Source organism: Gopherus flavomarginatus, chromosome 2 (genome assembly GCF_025201925.1).
Source record: "Gopherus flavomarginatus isolate rGopFla2 chromosome 2, rGopFla2.mat.asm, whole genome shotgun sequence".
In the NCBI taxonomy this organism is placed as follows: domain Eukaryota; kingdom Metazoa; phylum Chordata; order Testudines; family Testudinidae; genus Gopherus; species Gopherus flavomarginatus.
The window spans coordinates 195,656,431-195,679,858 of NC_066618.1; the positions used below are offsets into that span (position 1 = coordinate 195,656,431).

The window sequence follows — 23,428 nt, forward strand, 5'->3', positions numbered from 1 at the left end:
TTGCAGATTCTTTTTGAAATGTTACTGAACCACTCAGGGAACAGCTGAGTTTAAACTGTTCTTACTCAGGAGGCAGGCTTCTCCCTCCCTCAGCCAGTCTCCCTGCTGCAAGCTAGAGGGAAGTCCCTGCAGCTGCTGCTCAGTGCCAGGCAGGGAGAAAACATGGAGCCTAGTGTCTGCAGCCTAGGTGGAGGAGGAGGGAAGACACGGAGAAAATGTGACAGTAAGTTTTCACTTTTTCAGGCTTATTCCAATAGTAAAGTTTTATTACAGAGTAGTATTATTGGTAGTAGTAATAGTAGCTTTATTTTCTCTATCTATGTCATGCAATGGGAGGGATCCATGAAGTACATAGGAGAGGTGGGTTGCTTGCAATTGGACCATATGGGTAAGAAATGTAAATTATTTTCACCCCTGCCCAAACCCTAGGGCTCCCAGCTGCCTCTGCAACTGGTAGCTCCTGGGGTGATTTAAAGGGCCTAGCTCCTAGCTTCAGCTGAATCCCAGAGCCCTTTAATTCCTGATTTTAAAACCCTGGGATTTAAAGGCCCCAACTCTTCCAATAGAGGCCCCTCCCCCTCCCCAGGACTCTGGAGTACTGGCAAGTCCTTTAAGTTACTTTCACCCCTGTGCGAGATCACAATTGGGCCTGTACAGTTTTCCTTTTATGTAAAGCGTGATATTCTTGGTCTGGCATGGATAGTTTTTCAGAGTTGCTTACTATGGGGCTATACATCAAGATGTTTTTTCAGTTCTTTAAACTGAGAAGTTATTCCTTGGTCTAAAATCAGTCATATGCTGATGAGTTTTAATTCATTCTTTGAGTTTGTATGACACGTAATTGGTCACAATGAGGCTTTGATAGCTGAAATACTATGTTTCAAAACAAGCCTCATCTATACTGTCCTACAGAAGGACTAGGTCAACTATTTTTTGCTGTCAGTAGATAATCATCCATTCTGGTGTATGGATCTGTATATGCAAATTCCACTCTCCCTCCATTTCCCCACTCTACTTTCTTTGATTTGCACAAAGAAACACTTTGTACTTAGACTTCAGTAGTTTTTACGAGATAGTTAATTAAGGATACCAAATTTTTTATTGATCACATTCTGTTTAACATTTTCAATAATTCAGATATAGATATTTACTATGGTCCATGAAACTGAGGGTGCAAATGATATTTATAAGGTATTAAACATTGCAATATGCTGTCTTGCATGCAACAGGAAGGAAACAGGAGGAAATGCTCTTGCCTTATAGACCAGATACACAGAACATGGATGGATGGCTGAACATGTATGCTGCCTTTTCAGACAGTGACCTAGCAAACCTAGACCATTCTTGACAGGAGTTTGTCTAGCCTGCTCTTAAAAACCCCTAGTGATGGGGATTCCACAACCTCCCTTGGAAGCCTATTCCAGAGCTACCCTTATAATTAGGTTAAATATTAGGGAAAACTTTCTAAATTTCCCTTGCTGCAGATTAAGCCCCTTACTACTTGTCTTAACATTAGTGGACATAGAGAAAAATTGATCACAGTCCTCTTTATAGCAGCCCTTAACATATTTGAAGACTTATCATGTCCATTTTGTTGACTTCTGACCAATTCTCCAGTTTGTCAAGGTCTTTTAAAATTCTAATTCTGTTCTCCAAAGTGCCTGCAACCCCTCCTAGCTTGGTGTCATCTGCAAAGTTTATAAACATATTCTCTACTTCATTATACAAGTCATTAATGAAAATATTGAATAGTACCAGACCCAGGACTGATCCCCTAAAGATCTTACAAAATACACCCTCCCAGTTTGATAGATAAGTATAGAGTATGGTCTTGCAACCAGCTGTGCACTCACTTTATGCATCCACCTACTATGTTTCCCTAATTTGCTTATGAGAATGTCATGTGGCACTGCGTCAAAAGCCTTACTAAAATCAAAACATATCTCACTGACTGCTTTCCCACACCTCCATCTGTTAGGTCAGTAATTCTGCCAAAGAAGGAAATTAGGTTGGTTTGGCATGATTGTTCTTGACAAAACCATAGGCTATTCCTTATAATCTTACAAATTGATTTTTTTATACCTGGAAAGATGCAGGAAAAAATATTAAGTTAGGCTAACTGGTCTATAACTCCTTGGATCCTCTTCGTTTCCCTTGTTAGGTGTTGTGTGCCCATCTTCTGGGACCTCCAGGGGTTCTAAAGATAACAGTTCCAAGATTGCTTCAGCCAGTTCCTTAAGTACCCTAGGATATATTCAAGTTAGCAGGTTCTGGTTCAATTTCTTTAACTTATCTAAACAGTCTTTAACATGTTCTTTTCCTATTTCGGCTTGCATTCCTGGCCCCTTGTTGTTAATGTTAATGGTGTTGAGTATCTGGAGACCATTAACCTTTTCAGTGAAGACTGAGCAAAATAGGCATTCAACACCTCAGCTTCCTTGATGGTATCTGTTAGCTCTTCTTCTCTGCTAAATGGAGAACCTATGCCTTCCTTCATCTTTCTCTTGCTCCAAATGTATTTAAAGGATTTTTCTTATATCCTTTAATGTCCCTTGTTAGGTCTAACTCATTTTATACTTTAGACTTTCTGATTTTGTTCCTGCATGCTTGTGCTATTCTTTTTGTTGTACTCCTTAGCGTTTTTCCAGGCTTCTGTTTTTTGTAGCAGCCTATCTCCACTTCACGGAGCAGCCAGTTATCCCTCCTCATCTGGTAGTGTCATAGTCATTTGTAGTTGGCTAGCATCCTTCATCCCAGATGTCTGCATGTACATCCTTTCGATGAAGTCCTTGTGCTCCTGGATGCTATGCAAATGAACCATCTCCTCCTGAAGCTCTCTTACTTGTTTCCCGAGTGACTCCACCAACAGACCTCACCTGATGGTTCCCTTTGCCTGGATTTTGTTGGTGGGGAATTGCAGGCCATATTCCTACCAAGATCAAGCCTGAGGAGAAGCCTCCCGGGGCCAGGATGCCTGTCTGGCAGAGGACCCCATAGGTGCAGGCAGATTAAGGACTAGGACTGGTGTTGGTGAGATGCTATTTTTCTCCCATGCCAGGTTCTCCCTCCTGGCGCACCTGCAAGTTAAGGAAACAAACACAACCCTATCCCCCTCAGCTGGTAACTCCCTTAGTCTCCCAGATACTTTTGTCTTACCAGCCTCTAGAAGTCTGCATGTTTTTTAAAGCCTGGGCCCCACACAGTTAGAATGGGTGGCTCAACATCCCTTACTCAGCCACCTCTAACCACTGGCCTATCCAATCACAGGCGGCATTGCTCTCATTTCAAAAGAACACCTACTAGAAAGCAGCAGCTAACATACCTAACTGCAGAGCAACCTAGCCCAGACAGTCAGCAACCAAGTCTAGATTCTAAAACAAAACCACCAACACAGCTTCCTACCAAGTTTCATGGCAAGTTATTTGCATAGCACAGCAAGTGCTCTTCTTTTCTCCCCCCCAAAGTTAATCAATACCACCATGTACCTTATCAGCCAGCTAGTATCAGGTCCTAAACTTTTTTATTTTTGTATCGTCCATACAAAAACTGCACAGTGCTGTGAAAGGAAAGAGGAGAGATGTCTAGGCCACAAACTCTGAGGCAGGGGTTCAGCATAATGACAGCTGTTGGTTTTGTTGCATATAGTGCAGTTCTGAAATTCAAAATAAAAGGATAATTTTCAACAAAATAAGTATTTCTCCCCTCCATCCCTTCCAAGAAAGTTGGTTTATAGCACTTTTGACTTCCCTCAACATCTCAAACTCAGTTTACATGCGTTTCTTCTTTAGGCACCAATACTACAAACATGCATGTAATTTTACATATGTAATTTCATTGAGTTCAGTGGAACAAATCCTGCACAAAGCTGTACGCATGAATACTTGTGGGATTGGGTCTTTAGTTTCTTTATTGTGGATTCTTTATTAAAATTATTTCTGTTTTGGATGGGATGGTGGTAGTATTTTGGATCTGGTTTTGCTCATGGATTTATTTGCATAAGTGACCTATGCAATTTAATTTAGTTAAGAAGCCTAGATATCTCTGGAGATCAGCTGTCCCAATTCTGGGGTTAACAGCACCAGTGCCTCTTTAGGTCTCAGGTCACCAGCTGTCACCTCTCCATGGGCAGAAACCTGTGTCCTTCTCCTTTCAGCTTGGGAATTCAGACTTGCAGTCTCCCTGCAATTTCCTATGTTTATCCCAGCAGGTCTGACCTTAGTCTAGCACCAGGGCTGGACTACCCAACAGGCAGAATAAGCACATGCTTAGGGCACCAGCAAAGCCAGGGGCACCAAAAAAGAGGTTTTTTTTTAAATTGATATTTGATATTTCAAAAAAAGCATTGAAGTAGTCATCATGGGAAAAATCAGAACTTTGTTAAACTTCCTCACACTCCACTACATACTCTTCCTCTATGTTTCTATTCTCATTTTTATTACTTATCTTCACCTAAACAAGGAGGACGTCCTACTAATGTAGATTGAAATAATGCGAGGAAATTGAAGACTGTAACTGATCATTCTACTCCTGGTAGTAAAACAGACATTGTTCTAGAAGGTGTGGATGTGTCAGGGACTGAACCTGCTCAGGCTATAAATAATAGGAGACAAGATCCTGGTATGTGGGTTGATTTCAGTACCGATGATGTAGCTTACTGGATAGATTGTGGACCAAATGACTGTCAACACCACACTGGGCCATTTGAGAAATCACATCAGACTTTTACCAATGGCAAACAAACAAGATATTGTCCAAAAAATGCTTTTCAGCATGAAAGCGAATGGTGAGAAATACACTCGAGAATGGCTACTGTATTCACCATCAACAGGATCTGTGTACTGTTTTGTTTGCAAACTTTTTGCATACAAACCTTCAGCATCCCGGTTTGCTGCAGATGGATTTAGTGACTGGCGGAATACTGTTTTAATTGAACAACATTAAAATAGCACTATTCACAGAGATTCAATGTTGACTGATTTAAATCAAAGACAGGGCTTTGGACTGACACAAATTGGAAGAACAAATTAAAGGGGAGCATGAACACTGGCAACATGTCTTGCTGTATGTTTATAGCTGTTATTCAAACATTAGCGGAATGTGGTCTGCCTTTCCGGGGATCAAATGACACATTTGGAGCATTGCAGAATGGAAATTTCTTGGGATTGTTGGAGCTTGTTGCTCAGTTTGACCCATTTTTAGCAGGCAAAGGTAACCCATCATATTTATCCAAGACAATATGTGATGGACTCATTGGTCTAATGAGTGACAAAGGTCATTCAGCTATTGTGGATGAAATAAGTACTGCTGGGTACTTCAGTTTATCTGTCAACTCTACACCTGATCTTTCACATATTGATCAGTTGAGTATTGTACTAAGATATGTGTCTCCCACAGATGGAAAACCAGTTGAACGATTTATAACATTCCTCAATTTGAAAAGCCACACTGGTGAAGAAATGGCAAATCAAGTACTGCATTCTGTGACAAGTTTGCAAAATAGATTTCTCAAAGTGCAGAGGTCAATCTTAGGACAATGCTGCCAGCATGTCAGGGCGTTATCAAGGAATGCAGAAGAAGCTCTTAGAACAGAACAAATATCCCATATTCATACCATGTGTTGCACACTCTCTCAATCCTGTTGGCCGCAGTGCTGCTGGTTGTTGTCCGATGGCAGTAAGGTTTTTCTCAACAGTCCAGTTACTTTATACATTTTTTTTCTGCCTCAACACACCGATGGGCAGTTCTTAAAACATATTTGGACAATGATCATGCGTTGAAATGTCTTTCTAATACTTGCTAGGAGGCACATGCAGTGGCAACAAGTGCAATTCTGGAGTCCTACTCAAAGATTGTGGATACATAAGAAAGTATAGCTGAAGACCAATCACAAAAGGGAGAAACTATATGAGAGGCAGAAAACCATTGGAAACAAGATGCAAGAACTAGAGTTTGTATTCGTGTTGACCATGTGGAATGAAATTTTACAACACTTTCACCATACAATTCAAGCTCTCCAAGAAAAAGAATTGGATTTGAAAACATGTGCAGATCTCTATCAATCATTAGCTGACTACTTACACACTTTGAGGCATGATTTCAAAGGGATAGCTCAGTGGTTTCAGCCTTAACCTGCTAAACCCAGGGTTGTGAGTTCAATCCTGGAGGGGGCCACTTACGGATGTGGGGCAAAAATCAGTACTTGGTCCTGCTAGTGAAGGCAGAGGGCTGGACTTGATGACTTTTCAGGGTCCCTTCTGGTTCTATGAGATATAGCTCCATATATTTGAAGACATATCAAAAGAGATCTTTCCTGATACCAACTACAAAGAAGCCCAGTCTCAGGGTCCTGAGCTAGTTCAGGTTGACCTTCTATACCAAAGTTCCTTTCTTTGTCTGCTGGAACTCTTAAACCTGGTCTGTACCAAAATATGCAATTTCCCCCAAGAGGTGGTATTTTTCTGGAGTTATCTGTCCTGGGTTTTGCAGTAAGTCCCCATCTCCCTTGATTTTTAGTTCCTAGAGAAAGCTTGGTAATCCTCCCCTACCAAGGTACAACACAATACCTAGCTCACAAATATACTATTTATAGATACAGAAGCTTGAACATTCCTGGGGCCTGCAGCATCTAGCACACTTCAATATAAGTCTTTCTGTGCTTCTATAAGAAGTTTGTGCTTCCAAGGAGTGTCATCTGTCCCATTTTTAAAGTTACTGAACTTTAATTATAAAAACGGTGAGGCTGTATGTTCAACGGTAACATGCAAGTCTTTGCAAGATGGTAGTCAAACTTCCTCATAAATGTGCTCCTAAGTACAAGATTTAAATTGGGAGAGTATTCATTTTTGGGAGAGATTTTTATAAGGTGTTTTAAGTCAAAGTAGTAGTCAGTGTTTCCTAAATATAAAATGAACAGAACTTTTGCATGGGCTAATGTTTGAGATACTTCTACCTCCTGTTTTTCCTTCCCCAGTTTTATGATCTAAGACTCCCTCCCCTCCCCTCCCCCCACCCCCCCTTCATTTCATGGTGGTGGTGGTGTATTTTGTATTGCTGGCTGAATTTTTAGCATGCTATAGTGCTACAATTTTGATATTAAAGGGTTGCATTATGAACCCATTACTTCCAATAGAAAAAAATCGTCACACTGGCTTCAATGGGACTATTGTGCAAATAAGTGCTCATCAGTGAGAATGATGGCTTCACAAACTGATCCCAAATCTTCAAAGGCGTCCTTACCTTACCCCTGTCTAAACTGCTTCTGCTTGCTTTTATTTATCACAAATGTTTAGGTAACATCTCTATTTGCTGTTGTAAATAAAGTGGGTAATGACCAGTACCACTAAAAATTATGGAATTAGGAGGGCTGCGTACCCTAACTCTCCACCTGTTACGGCCTAAACATGGAACATAAGGTAGGACAAAGACCCAACTAGACAGACAGCAGAAAAATAATAGCCTAAAGGAGCTCAGATTTTAAAGTGTGTGACCATGACTTCCTGATTTTGCAATTCTGAGTAAATTTGCAAAAATAAAATTGCTTGATTACACTTTGGTTACATGATCTCTTGAATATATTTCATAACAAACCCATTTTAGTCATGTTTATTAAGATGGTACAGGAAAAAGGTTCTATATATGATACCAGTCTCTAAAGAGCAGTCCTATGCAACATTCATCTCATGCAGAAGGTATGCTACCCAACTTACATATTTCAGAGGATATTTTTATATGATTTTGTAAGTTAGACATTTCTTTACATGTTACTAAACTCCAAGCTCTCAGTTTGTTCCACTTCCTTAACTTGTTTTGTTCCTTCCTTATCTTTGTTTTGGATACTAGCATTCCAGGTATTGACTCATGAAGCTACTTCCCCAGCTTGTACTAAGATATAGATTTGTTCTATCTTAATTTTTGACAAGTTTCCTATCTGCTTGCGCCAAATGCTTGCTTCAGCAAAGGCAAGGTACTATGGGATACATAGCATAAATGAACAAGATCATGGTATAGGCCAGTCAAGGTTACATCACTGTTGTATACGCACATGGAGTATGCATTAAGCACAAATATTGTGTTATGTGTATATGTTGTGCAGATAATACATATTCATTATATATATTTATATGCCAGCAGCATATTAGTCAACTAGCCCCCAACTCAGGCTTGGCTTAAAACTTTTTTTTTTAATACACTTTTGGTTTTGATTTGCTTTCTAGTTTTTTGACCCTTTAGGGTCAGTGTTTTTAAACTCTTCTGTGCACATGCAAGGGCTAGAAATTTGCTGAGCCTCTCGTATAATAACAAGACGCTTAGTTCTGGAGCTTTAAGGAACACCCCATGTCCTATGAGGCTAGCAATAAAACTATGACTTATCAACACTGGATCTTGAAAGCAGCAGTTACATTACGCTCAATCTGATTACAGGTGGTGTAGTGAGTGGGATACATGTTTACTGGTGCTGCAGGGCCTTGATCTTAATATGAAAGATCCCGTTAGGACAGTAAATGCATTCAGTGTGTCCCTTGAGGATTTGCACAGAGCACTATGCAGTATGTGTGCTTTATTTACTACAGAGCTGAGATCTATTCCAATCCTAGCCTTTTTGCAAACCGGTGTGTGTTTTCTTTAAATGTGAAGTATATCATTTCCCCTCCCCCCCCCTTTCCGCTTCCTTACACACTGCACTACCTCTGACAGGTATCAGAGGTTTCTTTTGTCTCGCTCGCCCAGCCCCAGAAGCGCTTATCCCACTGCCTGAGCCATTGCTTTCATTTCCCAGAATGCTCTTTGATACTCAACTACACTGTACCCGAAACGCTGAGCAGCGAGCCAGGAGCTTCATCTTGTCTGTGTCTTTCTAGTTCTTCTTCCTGGTTTGGGCGGCGCGGCAGCCCCGCCCAGCCCTGACATGACACCCGCGCGGCCCGCCTGAGCCCAGGTGCAGCACATTACCCCGGCTCTCCGCTGCAGCGAGGCGGCGGCAGGTGACTTTACCTTGCCGCAGGGGGAGCTACCTGCGCCCGGGCTCGCTACCACCTTGGGAAGAACCTGGGCGACGGCAGCAACGCCGGCAATTGTATCTCAAACCCACAGCTCCTGGCTGAGCGACGGAAGCGCCCAGGGTTTGCTGGGGGGAGTGAGGCGCTTCGTCCCTCCCCTCTGTGGCGGCGGGTGCAGCCTGTACCCCCCGCCTGGGTGGGTTGCTGCGGGGGGGTCTCCCCCCCGGTGTCGCTCTCCGCTGGTGGATGCCGCAGACCCCGCCGGAGCCCGAGAGGACGCGCTGGGTGCGTTGTTACTGTTTTTCATGGCTTCGGCTCTGCTCAGCCCCGCGGGGGGTGGGGTGCGGGGCTGGGTGAATGCCCCTGCCCGGCGGCGGCGGCTGCACACGTGCCTGTTGCCCGCCGCGATGGGCTCTTCATTAGCAGCGGGCGCGGGGACGACGTGGTGGGTCTGTCAAGGGGGACGGGGAGGTATTTGCCTCGCTGCCCTCCCCTTTATTAGGTGCCCCCCGCCCCGGTTCAGAGACCTCCGCCGGGGGGGAGGGCGGCAGAGGGGCCGGCCCCTGGGATGCCTGCGCGCTGGCACAGGTGTCCCCAGCACCGGGCCAGGCAGGTGCAGGTGCCCGGCTGCTCAGCGGCTGCCAAGGGGCAAAGCACCGTGCTGATGTTCCCGGGCGTTTGGCCCGCTCCTGCGCTTGCAGCAAAGGTGTTTCCGGGGGAGAGAGGCCCGCCAGCCTGGCTGCGGTCCCGGGGTGGAGGTGCCCCGGGGGCGGGCCGGAGAAGGGGTCCGCTCAGAGGGGACGGGAGGACAGGTCCTGGCCCGCTGCTCGGCCCGATGTTGCACGGGCTGTGTGTGTGTGTGTGTTAGGAGCGGGTAGCGGCCCCCGGACGTGGCTCAGGCTGAACTCGTGCTACGCTGCCCGCCCCACCAGCATTTTCGGGTTTGCTGTCAGATCGACTCTCCGGCCCCGGCACCACCTCGGGGCGGGCCCGGCGATACGAGCCCGAGAGGCAGAGGGATCACGCCCGTGGATTTCCGGTTTCAGCTCAGGGCTGTGTCCGGACGGAGTAAAAACGAAACAAAACAAAACAAACCCCTCGCCTAGTGCAATCAGCTGCAGCCCAGCCGCAAGCGCCAGCTAATGAGGGGGCGGGGCCGCCCGCCTGCCACTGATGCCCAGCTCACCTGGCCGCCTCCGGCCGCCCAGAGGCTCGCCATGCACTTGAACTTTACTTGATACTTCACTTACAAAGCTACTGGGCTCGGTCGCAGGAACGTGCTTGTCCCGCCCTCGCTGCTAGCTGCCGAAGGGTGGTGTATCGCCCAGAGTAAGTGCATTTGTGGTTCCTTCTGTCTGCGCTCGCAGGAAACGCACTCCCTTTTGGGTCTTTGAATGCTCACGTGGTGGATGGCCTTTGCTCTCTCTTGCTGTCATCAGTGTTTTCTGTTTGTGTGTTGTACTGGGATTTCTGGTAGGATGAGTCTCTATAGTAACTCTAGTTTATTGGATAGCTGTCAAAGCTCTCACTCGAGGATTTATTTGATTTTTAAGCGGTTCATGCATTTGTAGCTGTGGACTTGGCAATTTTAAAGTATTTTAGTGTTAACATTCATTCTGTAGCAACAGTAGGTATGTTGATCTTACACTTACAAATAAGTAGCACACATATGCAAGAAGTCAATGTGTGATTTTTCTTTTATCCTTAGAGGGGAAATGATAAATGTGTGTTCTGTTATTTTAAATCAAATGCAGAGGGGAGTGGATAGTGCATTGGGAGCACCCAATCCAGTCTTTCAGCTGATCAGATATTACATTTGAGGGTTTGATTTTTCCCTCTCCCCCTCATATATGGAGAAAATTACCAAAAGAGAATGCATAATAAAATCGCCAAAATCAGAAACACCAAAGACATGATCCTGCATCAGTGGAGGTTTCCCTCTCCGTTTAATGGGAGTAGGATTGACCCTCAAGTGATAAGAATATATTAAAATGTATTCATTTTATATGGATTTTTACAATATTAGTTTAACATTTCGATACTGCTGAGATTAATAAAATGCGTGGAACACTGCTAGGTCACTGTGGTACATATAGTGGTGTAACTGTTGGACAGCCCAGCACAAGGACTTGAAATTCATGAGTGGGAGTAAGAGGTTGAAGTGCTCAGAGTCATACAAGATGTATAATAATGGACCAGTAAAACACATTTCTCTTACCTTAGTACAGTATTGATTTGTGTTGGCAGATGAGCTGAAAATAAAAACTCCAAAGAAGACATAAAAATATCTCCAAAGTAGTTAATTGGCAAGGAAAATGTTGGCCACAGCTGTCCAGAGTCATGGATTATATATTTTTCATATTTTAAACTAATGAGCATTGAGAAAGTAGGTGTGTAACTGGGTAGGTGGATCTATGGGTTGTACAGTTTTTACTGAGAGCCAATAGAATATAGTATAATACTGCACATGTGACAATTAGAGGGTCACAAATGAATAAAGAACCATTTAAATTAGTGCCTTAAGTGGACTTTCATTAAGCTTTGATTGTATTAGACCAGCGGTCGACAACCTTTCAGAATTGGTGTGCCGAGTCTTCATTTATTTATTCTAGTTTAAGGTTTTGCATTCCAGTAATACATTTTAATGTTTTTAGGTCTCTTTCTGTAATCTATAGCTAAACTATTGTTGTATGTAAAAAACATATTAAAAACCTTATTTACAAGAAGCTTCATTTAAAATTAAATTAAAATGCAGAGCCCCCGGACTGGTGGTCAGGACCAGGGCAGTGTGAGTGCCATTGAAAATCAGCTCACGTGCTTCACACCTTCGGCACACGTGCCATAAGTTGCCTACCCCTGTATTAGACCATAGATCAAGCAGTTAAAGGAAGCTGATATGTCATGAGAAAAAGACAAAGAATAGTTGTCTGCAAAGGTGGGAGAAACTCCATAAATAAATATGTTGTTTTATTGGCCAAGTGAGGCTAATAACAAGTACAACGCAAAGGACAAAGGGGAAATACTTAAATTCATCATTTGCCCTGAAAACCAAAAAATAATTGAGGCCTAGTTTTGCAAAAATAGTTGAATTACTACAGATTATAACAGTAACTAGTCACAGTTTGACTTGGCATTGTTGCCTTGGCTCTTTCCAAAAATCTACCATGTTATACTTCATGACGAGAAGTTCCAGTATGTTCTTGTTTAAATTACTAATATGCAAACTGAGCTGTTTAGTCTTGGATGCCAATGAGAATTCTCAGAATGTTCTCTCTTTGGACTTCCATTCCTAAATGGTGACTCCTAAACCCAGCTCCATGTGCCTATTGAATGAGATGCAATGCTTTGGTTCACAGTCACCTAATCGCTTATATCCTCTTAAAAAAAACACAGGTACTGTAATTACAATAAGTCCCCGTCACCACTCCCTCCATATATAATACTTTTCATCCATAGGTTTTTAAAGTCCTTTACAAATATGGGCAAGTATTATTTCTGTTTTCACTGATGGGGTAACAGATCTTAAATGATTTGTACAAGGTTCCACAATTACTCAGTGGCAGAGTCAGGACTAAATTTCAGATCTTCTGACTCTAAACTCTTATGATCAGTGCAGTAGGCCTCAACTACAGCTGTCACCAAAATATAGGTATGAATAAACTACAAATGCGCACAATCACAGTGCTGCATATATTAAACATTTTGCCAAATACTTTAGACTTGCAAATTTAGTGACACTGGTACTGATTAGATTAAATGAAAATAAAAAATCGACTGAAAAAGACTGAGGCCACGTCCAGACTACCCGCCATATCGGGGGGTTAAAATCGATTGCTCGGGGATCGATATATCGCGTCTAATCTAGACGCGATATATCGATCCCCGAGCGCGCTTATATCGATTCCGGAACTCCATCAACCCCAACGGAGTTCCGGAATCGACAGGGAGAGCTGCAAACATCGATCCCGCGCGGTGTGGATGGGTGAGTAATCCGATCTTAGATATTCTACTTCAGCTACATTATTCACGTAGCTGAAGTTGCGTATCTAAGATCGATTTCCCCCCCCCCCCCGTAGTGTGGACCAGCCCAGAGAGAAGAGAGATTTCCTTGAAAGATATTAGTGTTGCAGATAACGTAACTTTGATAGCTTAGGATAGGGTTGTCTGAGATCTCTGCAGATTGGATCTGCACTGTGACCTGGCTCGCTTTTCAGTTACAGCTTACTGATTGTTTTTCTTAATACTATTGTGTATTGTCACTGGTGGAAAGATTGATTGGCATTGTGATTTTTATTTCCTTTTGCTTGTTATGAATGTGGTTGAGTAACTTTTTAAGTTTCATGTCTAGTTCAGTGTGTACATGTAATGGCTTTTATTTAGAGATGGGATGAATATACTATTCTTACTCACTTTGTACACAAATTCCAAGTGAATCCTAAAACTAGTGAATCATGTCAGACTAAATGATTATAGTAACATCTGCACGCAGCGCGGACCATTGGCATGCTGTGTATTTTTGAAATATTGGTTTGTCTAGTTTCTTAATGCAGTGGAATACTGTGTTTTTTAGGGCTTGAAGGAGCCGTATCAGGAAAGAAAGCAGAAGTGGGGTTGTCGTTGAAAAACGAAACAAAAGTGAGTTCTGAGAGTTTATTGAAGGATTAGAAACTGATTGCATTATGCACAGGATCCAAGAGAGCATTATTTATTATTTTTTTAGCCCAAAATGGTGCTGGACGGTATACAGTACAGGTGAAATGACAGTCCCTGCCCTGAAGAGTTTATGATATAAGGCTGTGTCTACACTACACACCTTTTAGTGACACAGCTATCAAAAAGGTGTGAATAACAGTAGGGGGAAATTAGTATGGGGGGAGGAAATAGATGATGGCATATATCACATTGGTAATTCATGTGCCAGCAGTGCCCCTCTGCCATATACATTGGCCAGATCGGACAGTCTCTATGCAAAAGAATAAATGGACACACATCTGACATCAGGAATCATAACATTAAAAAACCAGTAGGAGAAAACTTCAGTAGCTCTGGTCACCTCAATAACAGACCTAAAAGTGACAATTCTTCAACAAAAAAAACCCCTTCAAAAACAGACTGCAGGGTGGAACTGCAGAACTGGAATTAATTTGCAAACTGAACACCATGCTTTCATGTATTTATACCTGCCTCTGTGTTTTCCACTTCATGCATCTGATGAAGTGGGTTCTAGCACATGAAAACTTATGCCCAAATAAATTTGTTAGTCTCTAAGGTGCCACAAGGACTCCTCGTTGTTTTTGCTGATGCAGACGAACACAGCTACCACTCTGAAAATTAGGGTAGAGGTAAGCATATGTTTAAATGTTTTGTTGATTTGAGGCCTCAGATACTGGAATGATGGGCGTGGTAGAAAAGCCTAGGTAGATTATATTAAACCTCAGTGGTATATTTGCAATAATTTGTTGTATTAATGCTTATCCTGTGGGGCATGCTAGCTGCTGCAAACAGTTTAAAATGCAAAACAATTCAGTGGTCAATATAAAAAGCCAAGCTGTGTTTTTGAGACCCTGATCAAATTCCTACTGAAGTCAGTGGTACTCTTTCCGTAGACTTCAAGGGGAATTGGATTGTTGTTGTTTTTGTATTATGAGAACACCTAGGGCCCCCAGTCATGGAGCAGGGCCCCATTGTGCTTAACAATGTTCAAACATAAAACAAAGACTGTCCCTGACCCGAGGCACTTGCAATCTGAGTGTAAGGTGGATGCAACAAACAGATTGGGGAAGCACAAGAGAACAGTGAGACAAAACTGATCCACATGATGGGCACACCAGCTGCTAAACCATTGTCAAGTTTATTTGTAGGCATCACAGCAGATGGGAATTTTTAAGGAAGGATTTGAATAAGGAAAATGAGGTGGCTTTGCAGATGGTTACAGAGAACAACTCACATGCATGGGGGGGCAGCATGAGAGCAAGAGCAAAGGTGCTTGTTTGGAAATGTAATAGATGGGTGGTGAAGGCCAGCATCATAGGCAAAGCAGAGTTGTGAACAGACATCTTGATAGTGCACAAAAGATGGTAGATGGAGCAGAGAGAGATTGTAAAGAGCTTTATAAATTAAGACATAGTTTGTCTGATGTAATAGAGAAGAGTGAGTCAAAGAGAGAAGTGACGTGATTGAAGCAACAAATCTGAACAATGACACATGCAGCAATGTTTTGAATAGATAGAGGTGGCATAATATGGGATTGTCAAAACCAGAGAAAAGGAAGTTGCAATAGTAGACGCACAAGAGGATGATGATGAACTTCGATGAGAGTTTTAGTTGTGTGGACACAGAAGAAAGGCCATAATCTTAGAGGAGTTATTCAGGAAAATGCAGCAAGATTAACACACGGCCTGAATGTGAGGACTGAGTTGACAAATGACACCCTGATTGACAGGGAGGATAGTGAGCATTATTTCTTTTTTTTAACAAGTGTCATTAGCATGGAAGTATGTCTTCTGGAGTGGTGGCTGAAGCATGAAGGGACATAGGCACGTTTAGCATATCTGGCACATAAATACTTTGCAATGCTGGCTACACAATTCCCATGCAAACGCCTGTTCTCACTTTCTGGTGATGTAAATAACAAGTGGGCAGCATTATCTCCCATAAATGTAAACAAAGTTGTCTGTCTTAGCAATTGGCTGAATGAGAAGTAGGACTGAGTGGACTTGTAGGCTCTAAAGCTTTGAATTGTTTTGTTTTTGAGTGCAGTTATGTAACAAAATCTACATTTGTAAGTTGCACTTTCATGATAAAAGATTGCACTACAGTACTCATATGAGGTGAACTGAAAAAGTTTCTTTTGTTTATCATTTTACAGTGAAAATATTTGTAATAAAAATAATATAGTGAGTAGTGTACACTTTATATTCTACATTTTCAAATATATTGATTTCAATTACAACATAGAAGAACATCCAAAAATACTTAGTAAATGTCAATTGGTATTGTTTAACAAGGTGATTAAAACTGATGATATTTTTAATTGTAATTTTTTAGTTGTGTGAGTTAACTGTGATTGATCTACAGTCCTAGTATGTATATGTATATTTAACCATTTATGAACATTTGATTTTTTTTTTAAACATTTCTCTCACCTTAGAGAGTTGCTATTTTGTGTATAGGCTATTTCTAGTCAATACTGCAAGATTTTTCACAAAATTGCACAGTAATATTTAAACATCTAGAAGTTCTCATGGCTTTACAGATAAACATTTAATGGATGTTGATACAATGTAATTTAACTATGATCCACCACGGTAAAAATGCTGTGAAAGAAAAGTATCAGGTTGCATGTTTTTTGTTTTTGTTTTCCTAATTAAATATTAATTTTATTTATCATATTATGTTGTAGACATATTTATAATGTCAAAACTGAAATCTTGGGCCTAAACCAAAGTGACTGTTTTTACCAGTAAAGACTGGATAATACTATATCTGAATGATGTATCTTTCGGTCAATGAAAAATTTATTTCCAAGTGTCATTTAATATTACAGGCCACACCTGGGTGGCATAGTGGCTAAATGTTTAATCTCTGTAGACATGGGTTTTGAAAGTTGCTTAGGTTGCAAATATTGTACAAATTAAACCTAGTCCCTAATGGGTTTTTGCCCATATCATAAATAAGGCTGTAAATAGCGTTTTTAAACATTTATCTGATACAATTTTAATAGTTTAAACGGTTTCTTTTTAAACATGAAGGAGTTCACAGCATAGGTTTGGGAACTAGGGTTGTGTGTGTTCCCCCGCACCTGTAGTTCCCGTGCCTACGACATCAGTTCCATAGCAATGGTCCTGACTCCTAACAGTGCGAAACCTAGTTCCTGATACGCTATGAAATGGTATTGTGTGGCATTTTTAATGTGCACATTAGGCATTTAAACATTAACTGAATATGTTACTGGTAACACTGATGCTTATCGGTTAACCAGTTAACATTTTACTTCCCTAATCACAAAGCCACCTGAGAATTTGGCGTGATATGAATTTTCTGTTCAAAACAGTTTAGAATTCTACAGGAACATTGTACGTCAGGATTTGAGTGCATTAGCAGCACACTATGAAAAAACTTCTCAGCAAGGTCCTTCGTGTTTTTAGTGCTAGGCAATGTTAGTGTATGGCTTTCATTTTCACAAACACTAAATTAAGGATGTGGTAAATCCACTTCTTAAAAACAAAACAAAACAAAAAGCTTTGTTGAATGCAAACTATCAGATGTTGTGATCAGACATCACCTAAGACATTGTGCATTTTCTTTGCTCTGGAGAATCTGTTTTGCTGTATTAGTGTTGCATACAGAAGTTCCTCTGATATTACCTTCTGATAGGGAGAGCAATGATCTCAAACAAAACCATAATGGAAGCCCTTGTGTCCATAGGTAGCAAGTTATGTGGGCGTGTGGTGCTCTACCAATATTTAGGAACATGGGCCCAGCTACACCGGTGTTTGGGCTTACCGTGCTTTGGGGGATGCTGAATGTAGGGTGGCCTGGGAGGGTTGCAGGGGACCTGGTGCTGGCAGCAGCAAGCAACCCGGCCCCAGCCTGCCCCTCTCTGCTTATCCTAGCATCACTCAGGGGAGGGGGCAGAAGCTGGAAAGAGGTGGGGCGGTGGAATGAGGGTAGGGGGGCGGAGCAAGGGTGGCTGTGGCTGGGTCTCTCATTGCTGCTGGCACCAGACCCCCCACTAACTTCCCAGGTCACCCTGGACCCTGCATCCCCCTGAAGCACGGGGCCACCCAAAGCACAGGGCGGGGTGATTGCCCCGGTCTGTCCTATGGATGGGACAGCTCTGCTTGGATCCATTCTGGGCACCACCAAAAATTATACAAACGAACACCCATACTTGTGTCGAATTTCTGCCTGATTGATTGGTTTTGAATGCTGTGTTCAGCTGGACTGAGGCTGAATATATAGCAATATCAGGTTCTGACTTTACCCTGGCTGTTTTTTGTTTTTAGTTTTGTTTTTAACAATGCCTGAACAATTCCAAATAACTTCACTATTAGTAGATTTGTGTTCATAACAAATACAAATTGGGGATTCATCCATATGCTTTTAGAATAAGACTGTGAAAGCTAATTGGGTAGATGGAAATGTGGCAGTTCTGTTAGCTCTGTTGAACAAGGAATTACACTCTTGGCAAGAAAAAATTGTTTTCAAACTTCTCCTAACTATGTTAAGAGCTGATCTTATTAATTGCTCAGTGCACCCTGTTAGCATGCTCAACAGTTATCAGTCAGCCTCGTGTCTGTTTGCTATGCAGCATACTTCCAGTTGTGAGATCCTCACTAACTGAGGCATGTGACAGGTAGATCATACATGCTTTAACCTTCACCCGATAGGCCAGAATGCAGTGTTGTGCTCATTTGTATTAAAAGACTCAGATACTGTACAGGTACAAAGGAAAACATTCTTGGCCATGAGGAAATTACAAAATAGGATTATTAAGCCAAAAGTTGTTGTATTCTACTTAGTTTTAGTATAAATTGCTGAACACTAGAATTTTTTAATTTTTTTTATTTTTTTTTATGATTGGTTTAAAAATCTTGGGCCAGATCTTCAGTTGTTATCAACTGGTGTAGCTTCATCTGTAGTCTCATGTTCATGGCAGTAATCATGAAATCCCAGCTCTGCCATCTGGTATAGTTGTACGTCTTGGACACAGCCCAGCAGAGCAACTTTTCAAATGAAGTTGAAGTAATTCTATTGATGAAGTTTATAGTTTTCCATATAATCTTCACTTCGCCGTTGATTACTCCTGTCTTTAGAAATAATGTTAGGGCAGTAGAAGGGGAGAAAATGAGAGATGGTAGTCTGGAAAGGTAAATCAAATCAGGGTTTTTCTCTCTATCACTCACACAGAGAGAAATACACAGTATGGAGCCTTTTTTTCTAATTTACTAACCCATAGTACTCAGTTCTATTTCCTTGTTTTATACCTTTGAGAAAGTAGGATTTTCTTTAAAACCACTTGAATTGTATGTTTTTTTTTGTTCCTTTAAATTTTTGAAAGTGTTTAGTGTTTTTCAGTCTTTGGAGTTCAAAATCAGTGTTTGATATCCTGCCCTTCCAGACAGGTTTAGTTAAGGATGTAAGCAGTTTTTTTGTGTCTAACTATTATGATTCTAAAATGAGGGAGGGAGGACAAAATAAAATTGCAGTGAATGCTTTAAAGAATAATGTAATAAATTGTTGGTGTATATATTAAAGGGCTCAGCATATTATGATGTATTTGTTAATACATTTGCTAAATTGAGTTCAAAATTTTGGATCAACAAGTGAACATGAATTTGGACTCTGTCTAATCCCTATTTAAAATGTATCACAAGTTGGCAAAGTCACACAGTTTGATATGGTTAGCAGTATTTGATTTGTAATGGGCGGGAGAGGGAGCAGGAGCAGGGCTGGTAGAAGAGGGTGTATTATAGGTCAGCATTAAGATGCAATTGCAGAAGCTTTCTCGAGAACAGCTCTACATCACGTATGAGCACTGTATCTGGTCTTAACCTGTGCTCTTGATCCTTCATTTTCATGGAAAAGAGGCTGTTTGTTTGGTAGAAAAAAGAAAACGTGAATTAACAACAACCAGATTCTTACAAGTTCCCCATGATTGGTGATGCATTTTTTCATTTGTTTCATTCTGATCTTTCTTGTGAGTACATGCAGGAGAGCATGAAAAGTTAACAAACTAATTTAATTAGAATAATTTTGTTCTGACTTCAGATTTTTTCTTTAGATTTAGGATTTGTAAAGTGCAAACACAAAGTATAATTGTTTCATTTCTTCTACATATCAAGGAAATACATATCTTTTCTTGGAAACAAAGCCTGTACACAGGTTCTGAGCACCCTGCCAGTTGTTTAAAATTACAAAACCAAACAGTCAAACTTGCCTCTTCTGCTAAGAAACAGCATTTATATGCTAACACCCCATTCACCACCCCCTACCTCTTTTTCAAAAACCAAGTGAAACAAATGAGATCTGTAGCATAGCCTGATTTGCTGACTTTCAGGACATTTCAGATCAGGGGTAGGGCGGGCATTTCAGAGCCCTAAGGTCCTTACAGAGAACACCCTGCCAGCTGCTGCTCCTCTGTAATATCAAAGCGATTCTAACATGAGTGCAACCAGCTGGGGCAGTGTATCATGGTGTTAGAGGCCATCTCTCAGGTAGGCTGGTCCAAGGCCGTTTAGTGCTTCACTGGTCAAAACAAACACCATTTAAAAAAAAAATCTATCTAGGAGTTCATAGTTAACCAGTGCAAAACTCTGAGGGCAGGTGTTAGGTGCTTTCTGTGGAATGCCCTGCAAATCAGGTGAGCAGCTGCCTCCCATACCAGTTCTGGCTTCTCATTTGATTTAAGATGGAGTCCCATGTAGACCACATTGCAGTAATCTGATGTGACAAAGGCACAGATGATAGTAGCAAGATCCTCATCCAAAACAAAAGGCTGGCCCCGCCTAGCCAGGCACAGTTTGAAAAATGCCTTTCTGACCACTTCTGGCATGTGACCTTCTAAGTGCAGCTGCTAGTCTTGACTAGGGTGACCAGATGTCCTGTTTTTAAAGGGACAATCTTGTTTTTTTAGGACTTTTTCTTATATAGGCGCCTATTACCCGCTACCCCCTGTCCTATTTTTTCACATTTGCTATCTGGTAATCCTAGCCTAGACGGACAGCCAAGTTGTAAACTCAAGTTAGCAATGCAAGTTGAGTGACCTTAGTCATAGGGCAGATATTTTTGCCAGCTCCTCTGGTTGTTTCTCTTAACCTACCAGCAACACCACCATCTTGTTTGGATTGAGCAGCTGGGTCTCATCACATGCATCTGACAAAGTGGGTATCTACCCATGAAAGCTTATGCTCCAATACACCTGTTAGTCTTTAAAGTGCCACAGCACTCATTGTTGCTTTTTGTCAGTGCCTTAGTCTCTCAGCTACACCTGCTTGATCAGTTGAGATGGAGACACACATTATCTGGCATGGGTTATGCAGGAGGTAAAAACAGATTAAATAATGGTCCCTTCTGAACTTAAAATGTACATATCTATTAATAAACCTTAGTGTCATCAACATTCTGATAGCACTGCAGCCAAAGGTCTAGATTTTTAAATGGACAAAGTGGGTGAGGTAACATCTTTTACTGGGCCATCTTCTGTGGGTGAGAGAGACAAGCTTTTGAGCTTATTCTCTTACCAATAGATGTTGTTCCAATAAAAGATATTATCTCACCATTCTTGCTGCTTTAATATTTTGGGACCAGCACGGCTACAACAACTCCGCATAAAGATTTTTAAAGGTCTCCAGGCATTGCTGTGCTCAGTGTTGTAATGTCCAACTGGTTTGGGAGCCTGCCTCATTTTCAGAAGTAATGTAGGCACTTAGGAACTTAAGATTTAGACTCATCAGTCTTAAAAATCCCTTTTTAAAATGAGACTTGGTCTTCTAAATCAGAGGTTGCTATGATGACTGCAGCAATGCCTAAGTATCATTAAAAATCTGTGCCAAACTCATCTTACTAACCCCCACAATGGCCCCATTTACAAGAAGAGTGGTAAGGAAGAGGATTAGAGCCCTGCAGTATCTTATCTTTCAGTGCCTTTGGAGTTGATGAGCAATTACCCAGTACAACTCAAGACGACATGAAATATTAAGGAGTTGTGGTTTTGTCTAAAACTGAGTCATGCACTTGACCCAGACAACATGCTGTAGGCTATACAGATCTCTGATAACAATATGGAGCTCCATGACCAGAACCTCAAAAGTATTTAGGTACCTAACTCCCATTGACATCATGCTGGTTTTCTAGTCTACATGCGGGTTTTCTAGCACTGCCAGCTTCTGCCTTCTTGAAAAATTAATGACTAGCAGTGGGAATCAAATTCTGACCTGACAGTATAGAGCTCCACCGTCAGGACACTGAGCTGCCCTATTTCATTTGAGAGACAAGGCAATATCTTTTATTGGACCAATTTCTGTTGGTGAGAGAGACAAGCTATTTTAAGTTGATCTTTTAAGCAATTAGTCATTGAAAAATACTATAATTAGGGATTTGATGTCTGGACCTCTGATCAGCTCCTCAAGTAATTTAGTTCAACAGGAGTATCTGTACAAGAATGGACATGAAGCAATAATTATGAGAAGGCCTAGTTTTGATTATAGTTGACTGGCGTGATTCATGTGTCAGCAGCACCTGTTCTTCCTTTCCTGAGGTGGGCAGCTTTTCAGTGTTGCCTTTAGAAAAGCAGAAGGAGAATGAAATATTGATATTTTGTTCATGGTGTGTTTTTTTTAGTTTTCGTTTCAGAACTGACATTTAGAGGAAAACATAACTTTTTTTTACCAGATACTTTGGCTCTTGTTGGGGAGATTAGCGTTGTCCTCTTCAATATGCTTCCTTTCCAAGGTTTGACCGAAGTGATGATTGCTACTGTATCATTTCCTGGGGGCTTCTTCTTAAATAAAATTTGTGGTTGCTGCAAATAGAGCCTTTCCTAACACTGGCTTCTTGAAAGTTTTTGTCTGCACTATTGATTTGCTGTCAGTTGTTTGTGGAAAGTAGAGAGAGATGTACTAAAGTTTTTGCATAGCTGTCATCAGTACAATCTGACCCAGCACTATTCACCTGGAGGATATGGAATAATTCTCTCCCCCCCCCCCCCCTTTTTTTTTTTTTTTTAAGATAACCTTGTCCAATAGATCAGGGCCTGAAATGAAGAAAACAGAGCAAACCCTACCTGAAAACTTACCTTTAAATTTTTAACAGCATGTCAGTAGCTATTGAACTGTTGCCATTGAAAAGCTAGTCTTAATTTTGGCTTGCAAAACAGTAATACTGACTTGTGAACTGTGGGTTGCAGTCTTTTTTTCTTTCCCTGCTTGACGAGAATCAGATGATCCTATGTTAAAATAGTATTACAGTTTATGTGCTGTTTCTCTCATTCCTGAATGATAGGATCTCTTTAACCAGTTGACTGCAGGTGGAATTTTAGCCCCCATGGAAGACTTTAACTAGTAGCCACAAAAGCAGAGTTGCAGTTGTATTGTGTGTGCTGGAGAAATCCGTATGTTTTATGTATGGTACAAGTTTGGGGGAGGGGCTCAAATGCTATTCCTCACTGCTTGTAATCATGATTTGCTTTGCAAGGTCTTTTGTTTTTCATCTTTTCTGTATAGTGTGGTATCCCTCTGCGGGGCTTCAGTGAAAAGGGCAAGACACACTTAATAAAGATAACATGTAACAGAGATTTATGCCTATTGATGGAACATAGTAGTGTTTGGTACATTTGATGCAGACCACAATGCTCAGAATTCTTAATATATTTTTAAATTTTCCATAATAGGAGAGATGGTATTATCAATTACAAATAGTATAATGACGAT

At 41.3% G+C, this 23,428-nt stretch overlaps 1 protein-coding gene across 2 annotated transcripts in view; it reads left to right on the forward strand.

Annotated features, from left to right (window-relative positions):
- The first annotated feature begins 9,026 nt into the window (after positions 1–9,026).
- The window catches only part of MBP (myelin basic protein), a 187,339-nt gene continuing 172,937 nt past the window's right edge, over positions 9,027–23,428 (forward strand). The window contains exon 1 of one of the 2 annotated variants that reach the window (XM_050941860.1): positions 9,027–9,281. The gene's annotated coding sequence lies outside the window, so the exon portion shown is untranslated. The remainder of the gene's footprint in view (positions 9,282–23,428) is intronic. The other variant, XM_050941861.1, reaches the window with a different exon arrangement.